Source organism: Dromaius novaehollandiae, chromosome 1 (genome assembly GCF_036370855.1).
Source record: "Dromaius novaehollandiae isolate bDroNov1 chromosome 1, bDroNov1.hap1, whole genome shotgun sequence".
NCBI lineage: Eukaryota > Metazoa > Chordata > Aves > Casuariiformes > Dromaiidae > Dromaius > Dromaius novaehollandiae.
In genome coordinates, this window is record NC_088098.1 from 193,362,087 (window position 1) to 193,383,738 (window position 21,652).

Genomic DNA, 21,652 nt, shown 5'->3' on the forward strand with positions numbered 1-21,652 from the left:
AGACAGAGGAAAGGAAGGAAAACAAAAAAAAAGGCAATATAAGTGTAAAACTGTTAGGAGTTAATGCAAAAATTTTCATCAATGGCAGCCATAACTGAACGCTGTAAGTAAAATGCAGTTTGTGCATTTTATTCAATCAGATCATCAGTCTGCTGTAAAAACATTTATATAAATTAGAATATCCATTAATATATCCATATCCTTTGCATGCATGACCCTAGAAAATAATGAGAAGGTAAAGTATGCTGAATTATTAGTTTTAGATTTAGATACTGTGCTTTAAGAAAAGAAGAAGCCCCACAATGTATCCACTTACAATGAAAGTTTCAAAGTTGACTTGACTTTTACAGACGACAAAAGTTCCAGCAAAAACAGAAAAACTACAAGTATTTTTTAAACATTGATTTATGTCATCTAACAGAAGCCTAGACATTCCCAGAACACTGACAATTTTATCACACTGAAGATCATAGTCCTTTAGAAGTAAAAACTAAACTTTTGTTAATTTTAAATACATACTATTTTGTGTGTATTGGACAAGATTTTACAATATTAAGGTCTTAATTTGGCTTTATCTAGTGTGGTCTTGTTTTTTAGTGATTAACAAAACAGATAAAGAAGTTATACCACATCAAACAACAAATTTGTCACCCTCCACAATTCAGTACAGGAAGAAGATATCAAGATGAAGCTGAATGTTAACTAAAATAAATTTCTGCCTTTAGCAGGTCCAGTTGATTTTAGATTATCTGGGGTTTAACTGTCAAATTCAGACTGCATGCAAGCCATGTCAGAAACTTTTTTTTCCTGTTTAAACTAGCCAGATCTCTTACACACTCTACGATTGTAAAAAGGCTAGGAAAAAATTTAACCATATCTAGTATAACTATCTTTTTTTCAAAGATAAGAAAAAGGATACAGGAAAACTAACATAAACCAATGTGAAAAAACAGCAAACAGCTAAACTTATTTTAAATTAAGTAATGTGCAATAGGCCAAAGTCATATCATGCACATATCTTCTCTACATGGGCATGTTCAATTACATTCATAAAGGGTTTTTTTTGTTGTTTTTTCTTTTTAAACAAGAAGCTTGTGATCATAACAAACTATGCTGTCTTGTGTAGTCGGAATGAGGACAGTCTGCACAATTTCTCATAAAGGTTTGATTTTTACTTTACCTAAGACACTAGCCACTATTACATACCAATCAACTTTTTTTATTTGTTAGCTAGTATCACTGTAGAAAAACAGCTTGTAGAAAAACAGAGATACTATTTAAATTGAATATTTTATAGGCGGCTCCATCAATACACAGATTATGTAAAAGAAACCTAAATGTAAGATATGGAAATGTGTATTCACAAACTAAGCTATGCATCAGTCTGTCTCATATTGTAGTTGTGTCCAAACTAAAAACAGACACTGCTTACAAAAATCTAGATTATTTCTACACAAATAGTGTTCTTAGTACTTGACACAGGCAGAGCAGTCTAGAGCTGGGGAATTCCACTTGAGTTAATTTATTGCCAACCAACACAAACCTCCAATCGCTTATTTGAGGATCAAGAAAAAAGAGGAACACAAATAGGTCAACATCTAGTATGAGAGGCAAATATAAAGGATGAGAGGCCAAAGGCACAAACAAACGCAGGAAGCTCCATCTGAACATAAGGAAGAACTTCTTTCTGTGAGGGTGACTGAGCACTGGAACAGGTTGCCCAGAGAGGTCGTAGAGTCTGTTTCCTTAGAGATGTTCAAAAGCCATTCGGACAGGGTCCTGGGCAATGTGCTCTAGGTTACCCTACTTGAGCAGGGAGGTTGGACCAGACGATCTCCAGAGGTCCCTTCCAACCGTTCTGCAATTCCATGATCTATCCCCTCCATCTCAACTTTCTGTTTTTTCACTGCAGGTTACACTTAGTCTCTCAAAGCTCCTCTGGCAAGGCAGGGGGAGGTGGAGGAGGTGGAGGTGATATCTGTGACAGTTTTCTGATGCTCTGCCTTGAAGACTTCTGCCTTTCTGTCGCTTACTGCACCTGCCCTGGTGTGGGTCACTGGTGGGCCACAGCCCCTCGTCAGTGTTCCTGCCCCAGCATGGGTCGCCCACGAGCTAAAGCCCCTCGGGGGTGTCCCTGCTCTGGTGTGGGTCACCCACAAGCCACAGTCCCTCGGGGTGTCTCTGCCCTTGGTTGCCCACAGGCCACGGTCCCTCAGGGGTGTCTCTGATCCAACATGGGTCCCCCATGGACCACAATACCCTCAGGAACATACATAGTTGAGTACAAAATAGTAGTATCAGCAGCATATGTTCTGAGATTTGGTGAAAAAAAGCGCAGACAAAAATTCTCAGTTGTCTCTTATTCCAATGTAGTTCTAAATGCTCGTTACAGGAACGAACAGTAAGCTTGTAAACTGCTTTTAAGTAAACTTCTTTAAATAAATATGGCAATCATGAGAATTATACCAAATTAGTTGCTTTTGGAAATGCTCAGGAAGTACAAAAAGGTATCTTTTGTTTCAAAGTGATATCTAGAAAAAACATATAGGCACATGAACTAGTGGAAGTCACCTTTATACTTTTAAAAATACCATGCTTAATATTTATTTTGTCTGCTAAATCTTCACTTTGGAAATTAATGTGGAAGCTAGATACTTACATTTTCAAAACTAAATTCCCCCAAAATGGCTTCTCTTTGTTGGGAATTTTTCCCTGCTCACTTTTAACAGTTTTGCAGCGTAAGTGTTACTTTTTTGTAAATGAAAAACCCACATGGCACTTCTCAATTAACAAGTCAAAATCAACAGTTCAGCATAAAAGAATGGTTTAAAAATATAAAATGACTTTCAAATAATTGTAGCATTTTCTTTTGTTTCAATTAATCTCAAAAACTTCGAATCCTTTTCAGGTAGCCTACTTGCAAATTTCTTGGATCTGTTTTTGTGAAGAGCCAAAATTCACATGGGAGTTGCCCCACAGAAGAAGGGAAGGATTGTGAAGGTTTTTCAGTCCATGGTGAACTCTCAAGTGGTTGAAGGTCAGTTCAGTCTATACTTTAGCATGACTCTTAGTACCTCTTTGTGACACTAAATTCTCAAGCATGAGCATCCACTAGTAATCCAAACCCAGATGACCAACTCAGTTTAATCTTAGTAGATGGTAACTCGTCCCTGTCTCGCTAGATGACAGCAAAAGAGCATAACAGGGCAGAGAGTCTTCAGTGCCTAGAAAACAAATGCTACAAGCACACCACATCTGATCTTCCATTTCCCTTACTGCTTTCTCACAGTATTACAATCAAAAGATCTGGTATCTATCTTTAGGAGGTTGTACAGTTTCTTTCTTTGATTTTTAGAAGACTTCTTACAATTCCATGTTTAAAGCTGCAGCTGACAATTTACTTCTTTGAGGCATGCAAATGAGTTTTTTCCCTTATTGCATAGCAGAGAGAGAGATTTCTATAGGAGCCAGTTCAAGGCCAAAGAACATCAACAGAGCCAAGGATCATCAAAAATCTTCCCCATTTTCACACCAAAGCATGTCTCCAACTTTGTCTAACCACCAAACTGTTCCCTAACAAGCCCAAAATGACCCTAACAATGTACAGACTTGTCTCCTTGGACACTGAGCAAGCCACAGAGCAGAACAACTTCCTTCTTCAGCTCAGGGACACTTACAGTTAAGTTCTAGTTCAAGTTCCTGTTCAGGTCAATAATGTTTCCTTAATCAGTCTTGTTAGCTTGCTCTAATTTGACCCAATTCAGAAAAAGGAAGAGGAATAGTATTTATAAAGAGGGTGGTTTACATGATTAGCTAGGTCTGTGAGACAAGCCTTTAGTTAAGAAAAGCTTTAAACATTATTTCCTGCGCCACAGTGGAGCTAGAAAAAAACTTTTATTCTGGCAAGTCACTATGGCTTCCTCCAATTCCTGTATGTGATACAAGGGGTTGAGAAACTGAAGAGCTGCTGTGCCATCATGCTGGAAATGTAGTGCTCTGGCAGGAGAACAGGATTAGGATATTAAGAGAAAAGCAAACTACAAACAGAAACAAGTCTTATCTATATACAGCCATATGACAAAAAGTATTGGAAGAAATTTCAGATCACGAGGCTCAGCAGGTATTTACACAGGACTACAGGAGAACTATACATTAATATTACCACTGTAGGAAAACAGGAACAAAAACCATTACTTCTCCTTTCCCTCTCACCTCTCCCTCATGAGAGGAATTTAATTAGAGTTTTAATTAGAGCCTGAGGCTCGAATAAAGAGACTTCATACTGAAGAAGTTCATAAGAATAGCAGTACTAGGTCAGACAAAAAAAAAAATCTATCTAGATAAATATCTGCTGTTAACAGGAAAGAACATAAGCATTGGGCAACCATATACATCACTCACTTCAATTCCTTTCCCCCTGCCTCCAGCATTTTGTTTGGAGACTTCTTGAACCAGTGTAGATATACTTGTATATAATGCAAGCATATTTTTAACAGCTTCAGCTGCAAAAGCCCGTGGCAAGTTGTAAAACAACTTAAGTACACATTATGTTGAAAAGCATCCCATTTTCTTTTGACTGTTCCTCACTTGCTTGTTTAATGTGATAACTCCTACTTCTTATATTAGAAGGAACAGCAAATCTGTTCAATTCTCCACATCATTATTTCAGCAGACCTGTACCCTATTTTCCTTTAGTTGTCTTTCCCATGCATGGCTAATCTATATAGTATTTCCTCACAGAGAAGTCATTCCATCATCCTTTGATCATCTTTGCTGCAGAAGTGAAAAAAGTACAGGAAAGAATAATATCATTTCTGAGCAGGTGGTAAGGGGATAGCATAGACCAGCATACAGAACTGCTAGAAAATATTCCTGTGCCATTCTGCTCTTTTCCTTTCTATACCTTTCGTAATGATTCCGAAGAGTTCCCTTTCTGTGACTGAGTATTGAGCTAACGTTTTCATTAATCTGTTTCAACTACAATATTTCATTCTCTGGTAACAACCCTTTTAAGGACCATAGGTTTATATGTAAAATTAGGATTATTCCATCTCTCCATACACATACTTAGTTACATTGAACTGAAATGCCATTTTATCATTCAGATTTTTTAATTACCCCAAATTACCCTGTAGTGTCAGCAAACTCTGACAACTCATTATTCTCTTTTTTAAATGATTTATGAATATAGTAAGAGCAGAGACCTCATTTTAGATCTTTTTCAGATTCCATTGGTGACCTCCCTTCACTGAAAAAACATGAGTGCATTTTTGTCCTTTTGTCCTCTCACTCTACATTTCCTGTCCTTTTCACTCTACATTTTAACCATATATACCACATACCATTTTATACATGTGAGACTCTCCTGTCTCATATCATGACAGTTCAAGCTTTTTTAAGAGCCTTTGATGGCAAATCTCACCCAATATCTTGAATGATATCAGCTGTATCTCTCTTGTTCATACACTAGTTTCCTTCAGAAAATCCTAAGTTTATGAAGCCTGACAGTCCTTAACAAAAAACACGTCAAAACTTTCCCACATGCCCACTAATTCTATTCTGCTCTATAATTTCTATCAGCTTACCAGTATACATATCAGATGCACTGATCTACAGGTCTCTGATCTGCTCAGAACCATTTTAAAAAAGTAGCATCATTGTCATTTTGGTATAAAGACAGTTTTAAACAAAAGGTTATACACATATAACTCAGTTTCTTCAGACTTGAATTCCTTAGAAACACTGGGTGAAAATCACTTGGTCTTGTTTATTTGTTACTTTTCCATGCAACATGTACAGACCCCTGTTAGGGTCAGCAGAGCAGTACAGAGCAGCACAACAGTCAAATACGAAAGAAAGAAAGGTCTTGTGCTGCTGAACATACTCCTGAGTCATGCAGCAAGGAACAGCTCCTCTGCAAATCCTAGTAGATTCATGCAGTCCCACTGCCAATGGGTCCTCAACAGAATATATACATTTTTAATGGAGTCATCCTGAAAGTGTAATAAAAATGTCAGTTTTATTGCTCATCTCTGATGTGGGAGCAACAAAGACCTCAAGATAATAGTTCCGTGTCAAGGATTTTTTTTTTTTTTTTAATGTAATGGTTCAAATAAGGGGTTCTGCTCCAATTCAGTTAGTCCTCTTGGGAAGAAAAATGCGCATGCCTTATTTGTCACATTGCTTGAGTAATGCTGGAAGGCATGTATACCCTATGCACCAAGTATAGTTCAAGACAGGATTACGTAAGAAAGAGTTCCCTCAAAATCAAAGTGTTGCTACATAACCTAATATGGAATCGGCTCCATGATTTTATGCTTGCACACATTAAATTTGTTTTATGCTGAAACATGCTGCAGGATATGCCCTTCTTTATTTGATAGTACAAGAACATAAACAAGTCTCCCAAAATGAAACAACACATTTTCTCCATAAAATTAAATAAAGTGTACTGGGTTAATAAGCAGGTCAATGAGGGAAAAACAAACAAACAAAAAAACACCTTGTGTTCCCTTCCCCCTCCACCCCCCCTCTTCTTAGAAAGATATTCATTAAGTAACAGATGTTGTACTCATTTATCAGCAAGTGGAAACAACAGACCCTGAAGATTGTATCTGTCCCCAGTTACCATACACGAGGACCTTATGGGTTTTGCTTGGAGCACTTCCAATCTGATTTTGTGACACCATACTGCACCTAACTGACTGCAGGAGCCACTGAAACACCAGAGTGGTGTTGAAGAATTACCAAGTACCAGTATCATGGTAGTTACGTCTTTGTTAGGTTCACATGGCATTTCAAAGTTTTTATTTTTTTAACCTCTGACTGAAAACGGCCACTGCAAAACCTCCTTGAGGCAAATATTTTATGTTCTTCTCAATCCAGAAGCAAGTCATTTTGGATAATTTAAAAACATTTTACCTATGCTAACACTAAAGTGAAGAAAAACCCAAATAGAAACTTCTCAGGACTCTGAAAATCAATCTCCTCGGACTACAAGTTTTAGATCACGTACGCACAAACTGATTACACGGGCATACTAAGTTTGTCTTCACACACTTTATAATAGTGCTTGAACACACAGCTGGCTTATTATACCTTTACAAGCTGTAAATTGCAACACATCTTTTGATATGAGTATGCAGATAGTATGCTCTCCTAACATGCAGAATTCTTTTGTTTAAGCCAGTATTTTCACTACTGGTCCAGTAAGATAATACCTACCTCTAACACCAATACCCAGGGTGACCTTACGCAAATTCTGCCATACTAAGTAGGTAAATTAAACCTCATCAAGCTATTTCAATTGCAGCTTTGTGTAGGCACATCTGACACATCTTGTTTCAGGCTCATACTATTAAAATAAGAATATTAATAATTACCTTATCTCAGAGTAATATTTAGATGTAATTTTACAAATCATCATATTGTAAGTAATAGGAACCAGAAACACACATTGCTTTAATAAATTTATAAAATACTTTGCTTCCTTCTCACCTTTAAAAATTCAGGGTGCTATAGCTATTTCACCTTTTATGTTTGTTACTTCTACAAACTATTAAAAATTTATAGTACACAAAAGAAAGCATTATAGGTATTCAGGTACTGAAGAAGCCCAATATGCTGTAGTTAGTGAAAAACAATCAAGTGACTTCTTTGCTTTGTTTTATATTAAACTTAACAAAAGTTAGCCTTTGAAACTGCTAATCAATTTGATGTCAGTCTAAGTTGGATATACAATGCCTTAGTACTGAGAAGGTATCAAGTTCTTCCATCTTGTTATTTCTATGACTTACACCAAATACTTCACACCTTTAGTCACAAACATTTTCGTACTTTCACTCAGTGAGCAGAAAAATTTCTTGCTTACTTTATTTTTATAAAGCTATTACTGAGATGCAAAACTACTTCGGCACAATTCCTCAGGACTGCTTTCACTTTTCTAAGTTTTATACTACCCATGCCTGTTTTGTCTTCTCTCCAAAATCTAACATTCCTTATTTACTTCAGATTTTCATTGCAACTTTTATTTATTACTTAACTATTAGTTAATTGCTAAGAAATAAGAAAAACAAAATGAAAAATTAATGCCTATAAAATAAAATCCAAAAAGAAAGGAAAGCATGCAGACAATATCAGTGTTCTTTCTCAGGAAGCTGAGAAAGGGTACTCAGGAAGTAAATGTAAATAATCCGTGCAGCTCCCAACCATAGGCTGATCACAGTCCTAACAAAAAATCCTTTATAATCTGCTCAGCAAGTTCAAATCTCTGTTCAAGTTGGGTAAAATACCTAATTCCCACATATATATATTTTTCCATTTAATCTACACCCGTCCATGTCCAGAGAAGTAGTAAAATATTTTTGTCATGACCTAATCTTTACAACACAATTTAACCTATAAAGGTATCTGGTTTTGAATCAATCCTTAGTAAGATTTTAGACATTAACAGACCTGGGAAAATAGTCGCAATGACATAAGCAGTCCTTGGCACATTCTAGGGGTATCACAAACAAAAGGACTAACCTTCTCCAGCAAAATGAATTAATATTTCAACTTTCAAGGTACTACACGTTTTATCTGACTAGGCTACTGATTGGACATTCACTCCTACAGCCTGTTCAACAGTGGCCAGAGCTAGCTCTTCCTCATCTTCCTCATTTTTAAATTTACTGAAGTACGCACAGCATATCTAGCAGTGGAGATGTCTTTTTTCTAAGCTGAAAAAAAAGTTTCTTGCAACCATCACTACCTAAACGAAAAACCTGGATCTCATGAGTTTGGAGCGGCAGAAGGAGGACTACCATGATAAACGGCTGTAGGAAGACGCCGGCGATGCAGGACGCGCTGGACCAGAAGCACGGTGCTGCTGTAACAGCACTGGGACCTGCTCCAGCACCAGGAGCTTCTAGTGCTGCAGCGCTGTAGCCGGGACTAAACCTTGCTCCTGGAGGCTGTAGGGGAGCCACAGGCAACGCTTCCACCCATGGTGTATGCACCCTGCAGACCACTGAACCTCCTCCTTCTGAGATTAAAACACTGCAGAAACAGCAAAAGAAAGCAATGACAGTTTACTGTCCCAAGAAGTTATAAAGAATGAAAAGGCAGACAAAGTCTTCCTCCCTGCTAAACTCTGAGGGGGGAAAGGGAGTCGGGGGCACCAGTCACAAGGAAGTTCCAGAAGTTTCTGCCACCAGCTTCTTTATCCTAAAAAAGTGGGAGTGGGGAAAAAAAAAAAAAAAAAAAAAAAACACCTTTCAAGAACTAACTTCCTAGTTTCACCATTTAAAGTTTTCTCAGACCCAAGTGAAGAGGCAGAAATATGCTGAAGAGTGCTCGAGTATCTTTCATAAATGGTCCAAAGGATGTGCACAAACAGGAAATTTGAAAATAAAATACTTGGTCACCGCCTCTGACCTCTCTGTTGGCAACCAGCTAACTACACCCATATAAATTTTGCGGGGCTGCAGTTGACATAGTATCCCTGTTGAGCATGCCTTCCTAAAATGCCTGCTGCAAAAACAAAAGCAAGTATTCTAAAAACGGAAGTAAAAATACTGCCTATTTTTTCTAGGGGGGGTATTTTAAAGGGACTCACATCCCTGGAAAACGAGGCTTACTTGTTAAAAAAACTGGATTAAGAAAATTAAAAATATCAAGTTTGTGGCTTTTACAGATTTATCACTCAATCATTTAACCAAGATTTTTGGAAAGCATGCAACTCATTCTGTAAACAAAAGGCATGTAATTTAAAAGATTTATCTGTAAAAGAACCATTCCAAACCCTAGTTGTGTCTTACTGGATAGGCAGACACAAGCTCAAACTAATTCTTTAAACAAAGCCATTGTTTGCAGGTGTTGAATCAGGAAACCTTATTAAAAGAAAATGAAAGAAGAGAAAAGCAAAGATAAAAACCAGTAAAAGCATAAGCAGTGTTTTTTCAAATTTCTGCAATCAACTATAGCACAAAAAACTATTTTATTCCTTCAACCAGGTTGTTAGATGGCTAATAAGTGGGTAAAAGATATATGTGCGCATATATATTTATATATATTTATATTTACATACACACATATACACAATTAAGAAAGTATAAATTGTTTAACTTATTCTAGAAGATAAGAATTCATTTTATAATTTGATATTATAAGCATTTTACATTACATGCTTTACAGATTTACCAGTTCCACCTTAAGAGAAAGATGATATCAAGATAAGTTACCAGATTTCAAATAGCATTGAAACCGTACTTTCAAATGATAAGATACACTGAAGCAGATAAATCAATCTAATTTCCTGAGGACCTGCCTCAGGTTTTTCTCTGTTCCTCTAAATCTAGTTACCATAAACCACGAAGGCTACAACAGGAATAGAGACATTTTGAAATAAAACAAATATTTAAGTATGTGAAGATCAATGTGTAACATGCAATTTGTACATTGCACAAATATATATTTAGTTCCAAAATGTTAAAACTTCCAAATATATTACAAAACACTACAATACATTTTAAGCTACTTTTTTTTTTTTTTTTGAAAAATGCAAATATCTGATGAAAGATTAAGGCAAATCATCTTTCAATTACAGCAAATCATGTACTTCTGTTTAAATGGAGTATTTCCTTCATTTGGATCAATTTTACTTTTAGTCATGGCATCATGGCAGAGGGCCTGACAGAGCTGAACATCACAGCCAACAGCCTCAGATGGGCTCCAACGAGCCGCCCATGCAGGACTCCAGGGAGACAGGAAAATATGACTCCAGAGCAGCAGTGAGTGTTTTACACAGCGGAGCAAAACAGGCAGACTAGGAACAGATTAGCACTGTTACAAAACCAGAGACTTATTCAGCTAAGACTGAAGACTAAGCAACCACGGAAGAACTATCTGCCTCTGCAGCTCTGGATGAGGTTACAGAATGATCACTGAATGATGCCACTTTAAATTACTCACTGATCTACAGAAAGCAAATGAAAGTAGCCTGGAAAACACCTTTAATGACTGACAAAATTCAACATAGAACTCCCTTGTCATTCATCAGAATCACATTATACTAACTGAAATTGCAAACGGAGAAAATTGAAATTGAAGGTTAAAGCCAGGACTTTGGACCAATTCAGCAAATGGCTAAAGACAGTATTTTTTTTTCCAGTCAAAATCAAGAAAATATAGTGTTTAACTGTCCCTTCCTCTTTTTTTTTTTTTTTTAAACTTTTTCTCCTCTCCCTCTTTCAAATCTTGGGATTATCCTTATTCTATTTCTGTGTTTGTATAAGTATTCTACTTAAGGTATTTCTTCTTTTGAGTCTTTCCTTGTGGTTTCTACCACTTCACATACTTCTTCCATGTTATCAAGAATATGAATCCCTCCTTTACATGAGCCTTCTCCTCTCTTCTTTCATGCCTTTGGACTCCTGTGCACTCCAAGTCCTTCTTTGCACTACCATTCATATGTCACCTTATTTCTCTTTGCTCTCTTTTCCATCTTCCATTCAACTCCACTAAAATAGCTACAATTTCTGATCTGTTGCCCATTCATTAATTCACAGCTCCCATAATGCTTTCTTTCCCAGGCTTTCAGTTTCTATGGTAGTATCATATATTCATGAATCAATAGACATAAGGGCTTTTTATTTATTATAGTAGAAGAGTTTGGCACATCATTACTGTTACTCTTTAAATCTGCCCTAGGCAAATTTCAGCACTCTGATACCACAGACTACTTTTAAAGGGCCAAGTCCAACGAGCACATACCTCATGTTGCTAGTAGAGCTTTTTATTTTAGAAAGTTAATCCATCTCAGAACTGGATTATCCCATGGTATTCTCCTTTAACCACAGACACTGAAGCTTTAAGTCAGGCAGCTCTTTCAGCATATTTAGCTGGAGAACATGACCTCAATATCTATCTTTTATAAAGACAGTACCATGACTGAAACACTCATAAACATCTGCTAAAACAGCTTAAAGGACTCTTGCAAGACCCATGCCTATTGTTTCCTGTAACTACAAATAAATTAATATGCCATAAAACATGGGGTATATGAACTGTCTTTTGGATCAAATTTGTATGTAAACAATGAGACATTTATCCCACGAGACTGCAAGTAAAGTAATAAACAAAAACACCTCTCACCTGTAAGACAATTTTGGTTATGCTGAAGCAGGTCCATGAAGAAACAGTTACCATTAAAAAGAAGTCAGTAAGAAAATGCTTTTTGTCAGCATGTTTTCAAAAACATTTTTGAATCGTAAATTTGAATTCAGGAAGAATGCAATTAAAAAGCAAGTCTCATGTTAGAGCAAGTAGGCAGAGAGAGAAGTGTTGCAACAGAAGATAAGCAGTTTGTGTGCAAACAGTTTTTAAAAGAGGCAAAGTAGATAATGGCTCATCATGTTTAATGGAAAGTAGGAGAATATTTTCTTCATCTGAACTAGTTGCAAATAAGAACACAAACGCTGTGGTCTTAAAAAAAGGGGGGTATAAGAGAAATATAGATTCTAAAATATATATATACACACACACACACACACACACATATATATATATATATATATATATATCTGTGTCTAACTGAATGTGCAGGCATGCCTGAACAGTCTCAGAACACTGATCTCAATTTCAATTTTTTGGGACAGTATGTTGATAAATCTTTAAAAATATATCTAACACACATATGCTTGATACTTTAGTATTTATAAAACAATTAGAATAGCTTTATTTAAAAACAAGTGTTAAAGTACTGTTTCATATATTTGAATGAATCCCAGTTACCAGGTAAATTCATTTTGATACAAATCTCAAGCCATTATCTAATAAAAAAATTTATACTTTTGGAAGCATGGCAAAAATACTCATTAAGTTAATGTTACAGAATTACTAGCTTATAAAGAATGAAAAGTTTCTTCCCAATTAGAAAGTAGTTGTAAATGAAGTTGTTCATTAAAAGTGGAGGTACTTGGATTTTTGGGTTAAAGCTTGACTAAAACAGGGACTCCATTTCGTTTAATCAACTCCACTCCAGAAAACAGTAAAGCAAAGCAAAGGCCACATTAGCAGCCAGCAGTAACAGTCATTATAATTCATATGTGAAGCACCTTAAAGCAGAGCAAGAAAGAGACACAGAAAGCAGCAGCCGTAAAGCTTCCACGCAGTGGAAGCAAACATTCTCCTGCATGTAGAGACCAACTGGTTCCAGCAAACAGTAACGTTGCCCTCCAGTGTTCAGCACCATTTCTTTTAGGAATCACTCCTAATTAACATCTCCCTCGGTCTCCTTAGACATGCTCAATTATAACATCACTGATGCAGAGAGAACAAAATAGGAGCTTTAGGCTAGGTATTCAACACAGAAGAGACAAACAAATAGGGACAAGGATTTGAAACATTTTTTGTGGTTGTGAAAAGCAGTTTTTCATAAAACTACTGTAAGGATACACTGCTCATCCTGCTTCTTTTTGGTACCCAGAAGCTACTTTTTAAAGCTTTACAAAGTAAGGCTTTGACAATACTTATTTTACAAATCTATTACTCAGGCTCTCCAAATCCATTACTCAGATTCACACATAACAAATGGAAGTCTTCTAAAAGACGCAAACCAGATTATTCCTTACTTTTTTTTTTCTTTTTTTTTTTTTTTAAAGTGGTAGGACTTCTAAGGACAATGCCATGAATGAAACTGAGTTACAAATAATATAGTCCTGTCTATAAGGATGACTATCACTCATTGCAGTTACTAACTTTGGGCTTGAAATGTTACGGTGAAAAAAAATGGACAGGATAAGAGCTCTTTGCAAAAAACACAATGAAGTTTGCAATAAAAGCTAGTTTTTTGGGTTTGGGGTTTTTTTAATCACAACAATGACTATGTCTGGGAAAGAAAATACACTAAGAATAAAAACATTGATCTTAACTAGACAGCTGTCCTATAAACAAGAAAATATTCAGGAAATGGATACACAATGCAAAATATGCACAATGCCTTAAGAGTCAAAATAATGAACCTGACATTTCAGTAATTTTAGTCTGAATATGATCTGAAATCATATATATTCGTAGCTTTTCCATTAGAAACTTAGAGATGTTTTATATCGAGTGTAACAAATTGCTCAGCAAAATCTTTACAAATACCAGCACAATAATTTGCAAAGCCAATACAAGAACAGACTACAAGTGAAAAACCTAGGTTAAAAACTATAATACAACTCTAAGAATAAAACATCAAGTTCAGAGTTTAAATCTCAGATTTGAATAGGCCAGATCCATTAACTATACCACAAGAAGAGAGACGATATTGATTTTGCAGTAATGGATCTCAAATTAAGTGAAAACGAACCACTAGGTGATTAGGAGGGTATCCACACTACCAAATTTTAGAGATCTAATTTGGTTCCCAAATAAAGGGTTAATCTCCTGAAACAAGGGAAAAAGAAAAAGAAAAAGAAAAGGCTTTTCTAAGGTCAACTGAAAGAAAGATCCTAATTCAGGTATTTTTCTACCTCTGGAAGAGTTCTCTATCTCTTTCCTCTGTGTACTAGCTGTAAAGAGTATCTACAGCGACAGTAGCCTCAAACTTGGTACGTATTAGACACTGTAAGCACCATCGACTCTCCAATTTCAGTTCTCTACCCCCCCAGCCGCCTTCCTCTCCTCCTACGCAACACGTTCATAGTTATCAGAGTCTCAGTAAAAGAGCTGTCAGGGCATCCATGATGCACTGCTGGGTACGCTTCCAACCACACAGCTTCTAAAAGGTATGACTCAACTTCAGGAAAAGAAAAACTATTCCATGGTATTTTTAATTACTCATTCCACAGCCCTGCTGCAGAATGCTTTGGTCACAGGACAAGAAGTATGCGGGGTGTGGGTGTGTTGTCACAAGTGCCATCTAAATATTTTTTCATAATGTCTTTGGCCACATTCTTCTCAGTAGAGACCAGTTAGTATATATGTTAACACATTGCTTAGTAGCCAAGTAACACACTGAATTTTGATACCAATTTATAAAAGCAGGTTTTACTACTATAAACACCTAAACCAAATTTGAAAAAAGCTTGCATAATCAGGGGGACTAAATCTGAGAAGGAGTTATACAATAATCTGACCAGATATATATGCAATTAAACTTAAGGTACTGGGAAATGGCCACAACTTTGTCTACATTCAAAAATGGACAAAAAGACATTTTATCAGATTTAGATGATCTAGCTATTACTTTGGTAGTACAATGTACTTGGTAAAATCAGAGAGTAAATTAAGTGAGTGGCCACAAGAAATGCTTGCAGTTTTAAGGAAAACCATTTGCTAGAAAAAGAACCTTTCAGATTTTCCTATTAGGAACTAAGTTTTGGAAATATGGAAAAAATACAGTGGCTATTACAACCTCAGATGCTGTTGAAAAAAAGAGAAACACCACACTGATAGCTCTGTGTTCCCAAGTATCTCTACAATCTGATATTTGAGGTATTTTAACATTTTAAAATGAAAAATATGCACATTGTAAAGCATATGTAAATATACTTACCTAGTTTCTCATGCCCTGTAAAGGCAAGAGAGCAGAAACTGTATTTTATCCCACTTTCTAATAATCATAGCCGTATGAACATCAGAAATGAAAATTTCCGCTTAAATGAAAACCATTGAGAACTTCATTACAGAAGCTCAATACGACGTTTGATAAACAATTTCAGGGGATGAAATCTACAGGTAGCTAAATCCAGTCAAGAATCAAGGTAGCATCACTACTAGATTCTGTGGATGCCACTATAGCAACAGTCTCAGCTGCCTGTAAGTAGCAGATTTAGTCCAAATCAGGTTTGTGTGAATCTTCCAGTTAAATTTCAATACGGTGCTTCACAAATTCTCCAGTACTCCCTTTGCAAAGAAAAAGTGAATGGCCATAAAATTTAGTAGTAGTAAAACAGTTTCGTCTCTGCATCATTATCCCAATTACTTGCGACAGAAGGATATAACCAGAATGCAGGGCAGAGAGGCCTAATAAGACAGCAGGAGCAAGTAAACAAAACAGATGAGGATTTGCTCCATGCATCACATACTTAAGCAGTGGGGAAAACCACTATGTTTTCAAAACTAGGGGATTTGAAACTAAGGGATTATGACTTCAATCTGTTCCAGCAGGCTCGTACACAAGAAGCCCAAAAAACCAAACAGTAGTTAAGACCGAAAGGTATAATTCCACAAAACACTTTTTTTCACTGAAGTTAAGAATTGAAACATTAGTTTTAAAAGCTTGTTCAATTTACCACTTATATTTTCTTCTGTTTAGCTATGGAATAGTTTCTTACATGAAACAAGGAAGCAGACTAGGACTCTTCAGCTTGAAGAGGGTATCCGAGGAAAAACACAATAGAGACCTACACAATTATGGATGATAAAGACAAAACCTAACAGCTCTTGAAACAGAAGAGCTAAGAGGTATCACAGTGAAGTGGCAGCAGGAAGGTTTAAAAATAAATACTACATGATCAATTACAGAACTCCTTCCCACAGGAATATATGCTAAAACTTATATTTAACCTATGTTCAAAAACAACAGACAATTTCACTGGAAGGAAATCCTTTGTGGGATATTCAGTACAAAGGTAGCACCTCTGGCTAAGAAGTCTCAGAGCCATGATTGCTGGTGGCTAAAGGAGCATTCTGCAAAGGCATCATTACATGTTTACTCTCCTTTCAAACTCTTCCCTAAGCAACTGCTTTTGAAAAATAGGATACCGGGCTAGATAGGTCTTTGGTCTGACCTCGAATAAGCCCTATGTTCTAAATGAATATATTTTAATGAAAGACAATCAAAATTCTTCTTTGAAAAAGAGATACTTACAACCTCAAAGTAATAAAACAAGATCTCCAGCGAAAAAGGTACACTGAAAAATTCTGTCAAGGAATTAACAATTGTACTGAGAGACTCAGACTACTTATTTCCCCAGAGCGCACACAAATTCCATTTGGTCAAGACAAGACTAATTTCCTACCATTTATTTTCTTGCAGTGGGCTTTAATGCATGGGTTTAAATGCATACTGAACCAACCAAACAAAAATAGAATCCTACTTCAGACATGTTTAATGCAGTGAGCTCATACTGAGGAAGAATGCAGGTCATCCACATGAAGTTACGCATAAAGGGAAATGTCGAAAAAATTTTTTCCATCTTTACTGCCACTAATATAGCATCCACTCAAAATTAAATTACTACTGAAAAAAATCAAGTAATAATGGAATTAAGTTGGAGGTTGGCGGGGTGGGGGGGAATCTCCAAGTTACTTGCATTATCAGACTTTCTTAAACATGTTGTTTCTGTATTTCCTCTTTTCTCATTTAGGCCACAAACAAGGCATCAACATCCTGAAGGTTCTGAAAAATCACATTACTTTTAAACAATGGAATGAAGACTGTAAGATATGGTTTGCATGACTCCAAAACATGACCTTCAGCTTCTCCCTCTTATAATCTCAGTAAGTCTGATTAAATCACTCCTTTACATTTCCTTAGTTAGTATAAGGATCCCTGTAGGAGAGGACAGTGCTAACATCAAATAAATTTCAAGGTTTTCCCCAGCAAACACTTAAAGTAGTCAAATGCAAAGCTTGTCAAAAATAAATACATTTCAGTATTTTGTAGAGAATTAATCTCATAATGGGACTCTGCAGGTTAAATGAAAGAAATTTCAGAACAAAATCCAATTCAAATGATAATGATTACTTTTAAATAAGAAAAAGTACAGTCAAATATGAATGCTTTGGTTCACATCAGTATGATCTTCAAGAACACAAACTTTTTATTTTGAATGAATCAAAGGTGAAAGATACACTCCAGAAATACACACAAAACTCACCTCCGGGTAAAATCAGGTCCTCAAAAATAACACAAAGTGTGTTTCAATTGTTAACAGACATTCAGTCCAAGGGACCACACTAGAACTATTCTGAACTAACTTCCCCTAAAATGTGTATCATGTGGAGACGAGGTCATTTCAACCACTTATGTTACTCTGTAGAGCCACCGGTACCAGCATTAATTGCTAAAGTGGATATAGCCACAGTGCACTGTATCTGTTCTTGTTCTGGTAAAGGTCATCTACAAAATGGCAAGAATCATGTCCCAAGGAAACAATCAAGGCCTAACACATAGCTAAGCATCAGCAAAGATGTATAGGATCCTGACATATTCAGCATTCTTCTACTAACACCTCTCCATTCCTGGGTTACCAGCAGCTCAACTTCATTAGCCAAAAGACTAACTGGACTCTAAGTCGACTTTAGTCTTCTCAGTAAAACACCTTGGGTCTTGTTGTGCTAGAGTTTTCTTAGAAGGAAAGACAAAATGACCAACTCTTGGCACCCATAAGCTATCTGTAGTCACATATACAAAAAGATAGATTTTTATAATTCACCCTTTTCTTTAATCTGTTCATCACAATCACACTGGATGATTCCAAGAGGTCTCCTGTGCAATCACAATAATCGCAATACTGGAGCTAATTCTCAGAATCCATACAAAAAGTTATTGCAAAACTGTTCTGTCAAAAAAAAGCATCATTCCTGGGTATTCTGTAATTACATAGTACTTCGCAGACAAGTGAAGGAAGCTCCAGGTGCAGCCTGTTGTCATCCAGTAAGGAGAACTCTCCAACATGACCATGGATATTATAGCTTGAACTGAATCTACTTACACAGTTTTGTAAAAAGTCTTGACACAACAGAACACAACTTTGATAGCTTCTGGACAAAGACGGCTGCACCTTTAAAACAGAATTTAAACACCTTGGTTTGTGGGGGGTAAGAAGATAATTTCCCTGGTATCCATGATATTGGGAAATGCGTTTATACTAGAAGGGGGAGGGGGAAGTGGGGTGGAGAAGAAGCAGTAAATTAAGTTAATTTGAGAGAAACTCACTTATGACCCTTTAGAAGAGAAATGCAGGATGAGTCCAATCAGATACCTTACTGGAAAAATAGCCAGCACAACAGTAATCTGCCATTAAAGCTGGAACTCTTCCAATGGAGATAAAATTTTCAGAAAAAGGTGAAATAACGAATAGACTGCAAAGGGCGTAATGGATACCCACAGGGTCCTCACCATCACTTTTAGATCCTACAGAGATATAGGCTACCTAACGAAATTAAATATCTTATTATCCTTATATGAAAGGAGTATAGAGAGAGAGAACAAAGAAAAGCAGTTGAAGAACATATGTTGAACAACTCCAATACAGCAGACCCTAATGCAGCTGACAGTCTAAGAAGCATCTTCATCTGATGAGGATCATAATCCATGAGGAAGACTCAAGCTTGAATCTGTCTCGCTTAGTGGAATCCATACAGACCTTATAAGATTAAAAACAAATTTAGGAAAAAAAGCTGCCTAACAAAAAATTCAGCTTGCAAGGGAGATGAGGTTCAGCTAACAGACAGTCCCGCCATTCTCTGATTTAGCAGGTCTTGCAAAAACACAACAGATTTGCAAATCCTAGCTAACAGGCTCAACTGACTGAAATAACAATGGAACTTCAGCTTCACAATAGTCACATGCAGGGTCATAAGCACTTCATCTCTCTTTCTCCCCCCCCCCCCCCCCCAAGATTACATCAGAGTCTCACACGCCAAGGAATCAGAAGAAATACAACAGAGAACAGAGACTTAGGCCCTGTAGTGGAATGCATGGCATACTCCACTTGAGCCCTCAGTGAAAGACTGATCTCAGGGTAAATCCAGATCCTCAAAAGGATATGAAGGGCAGACTATACTTCCTGTTTATAGTCTAAGCATCTGAAATGCCCATGACCGTTTGCCAAAAAGTGTTCTTCACTTCCAGAAAGGAAACTTCTGACAGGTAATCTAATGCTTACAGACTACTCACGAAGACTGATCCATTTCATGACATAAACTTGGATTCCCTTTTGTTAAAATAGAGCAACACAGTCCTCTTGTCATTCACCCGCACATCATAATCCCGAACACAAGACAAACGTCTGGCACATGCTTCTTAAGGAAGCTACAATACATTGTTGTGCAGCCTCTTTTCCTGCTGTCAGTAGGCCCATGTCTCTCACGAATAAGCTCTCCAAATCAGCAAATAAATCACAGCCAGCTTAGATGGAAGAGGATGAAAGGCCATATTCATTCAGACACTTTGATGATCCTGTCACCACCTCATACAGAAAGTAACCTCAGGAGAACTGCACATTAAATGGAAGCATTCTGATCTTGAGAAGATACAAGACTGAAGTGTAAGTGTATAAGTGTGTAAGACTCTGGACACAGAGGGACCCGCCAAGAGGAGTCATGCATATTTAGGCTGCTATGCTTCTCACTGACCCAAGCTGACCTTGGAATAGTTAGTTAAGATTAGCTGCAAGATTAGTCTGTTCACAGCTCAGAATCACTCCCAAGCAATGAAGGTCCTAATGAAAACAAAGCAGGTCGATGGTAGCAGACAGTCAGTGCATTGCTTATAGCTGAGGTTTTTGGAGCTTAAGGCCGATACTTAATAAGTCTAGTGATACCTGAAGGGAGTGGAAGATTGGCTTCAAAGTCCCCTTCGGCAGACAAAATTCCCATTAAGAATACCTCAACATCCCCTTCAGATGAATATGAAAAAAACTTTGGAATATGGTGGGAGGAATCCCATCTTAAGAGACTTGAAAGAAGTTTGGCTTTAAGTGGTTTTTAAAAGTAAATTTTAAAAAAGAGTTTTAGAAATTATACCAACATTGTAATCTGGGAGAAAGGAATCTTCCATGTTGGTATGGAAAGGGAGATTCTAGCAGAAAAAATAATTTTAACTTCCAGTTTCATACTTCTCAAATCTAGTCTATCTTACCATTTGAAATAATTTCTTGATGTCTCCCTAGAAGGGGCTGAAGTTTGGAGCATGCCTTTTATAGCGATAGGGTAATTTAAATTTGGAATGGCATCACTCAGTTACAAGAGTTTATTTGTCAGTTAAACTTTTGCATCAGGTTTTGGCAAATGGTTGAGCTTCTAAATAGCATTTCCTTTTCTGTTTGAAGTCTGACATACAGTTATAAATTTTTATTTTTAAAAACAACGTTATGTTTGCCCAATCCAACATGTATCTAAACACAAGTTATTATAGTTTCATCAGCAGTGAACTACTGAATGTACTGTTGCTGTCAAGTTGAAAAACTCTGATGTAAAAACCTCACAGCACTGCAGGAATTACTTACTGATATATGATATAGTTAATATCCAATTAAATCAGCTACCCCAATACCACTTTTTAATCACAATAAAAGAAAAAGGGCACTTCTTTCCCTCCTCCCCCAATCACAAGTTGAGGACCTATGCAGAAATCTAATGGGCTTACAGTTGTGGCAACGCTGGGCTCAGGCTTCCTATGGCAAGAATATACCATGCAATTTTGGAACACAGCTTTCTAAATCCTGGAACTGAGAAATTACTGAATGTTGAAATTTCTTTTTTCTCGTCTTTCCTTTCCATAAAATGTTTACAAAAGTTAAAATACTGGCCTTCATAACTGCCTATTAGCACTTGTACTCTATAGCTTAATTTGATAATGCATGTAAGGTTTCCACAAGATGTTTAGAACCATATTGAATGTCTAAGACCAATTTGAAATTCCCTTTAAAATCTGAGTGTGCAAGATACATTT

The 21,652-nt window shown here is 36.7% G+C and overlaps 1 protein-coding gene across 4 annotated transcripts in view; it reads right to left on the reverse strand.

Moving 5' to 3' along the window:
• Positions 1-21,652, reverse strand: part of NBEA (neurobeachin) — a 533,052-nt gene that overhangs the window by 492,498 nt on the left and 18,902 nt on the right. The window lies entirely within an intron of this gene.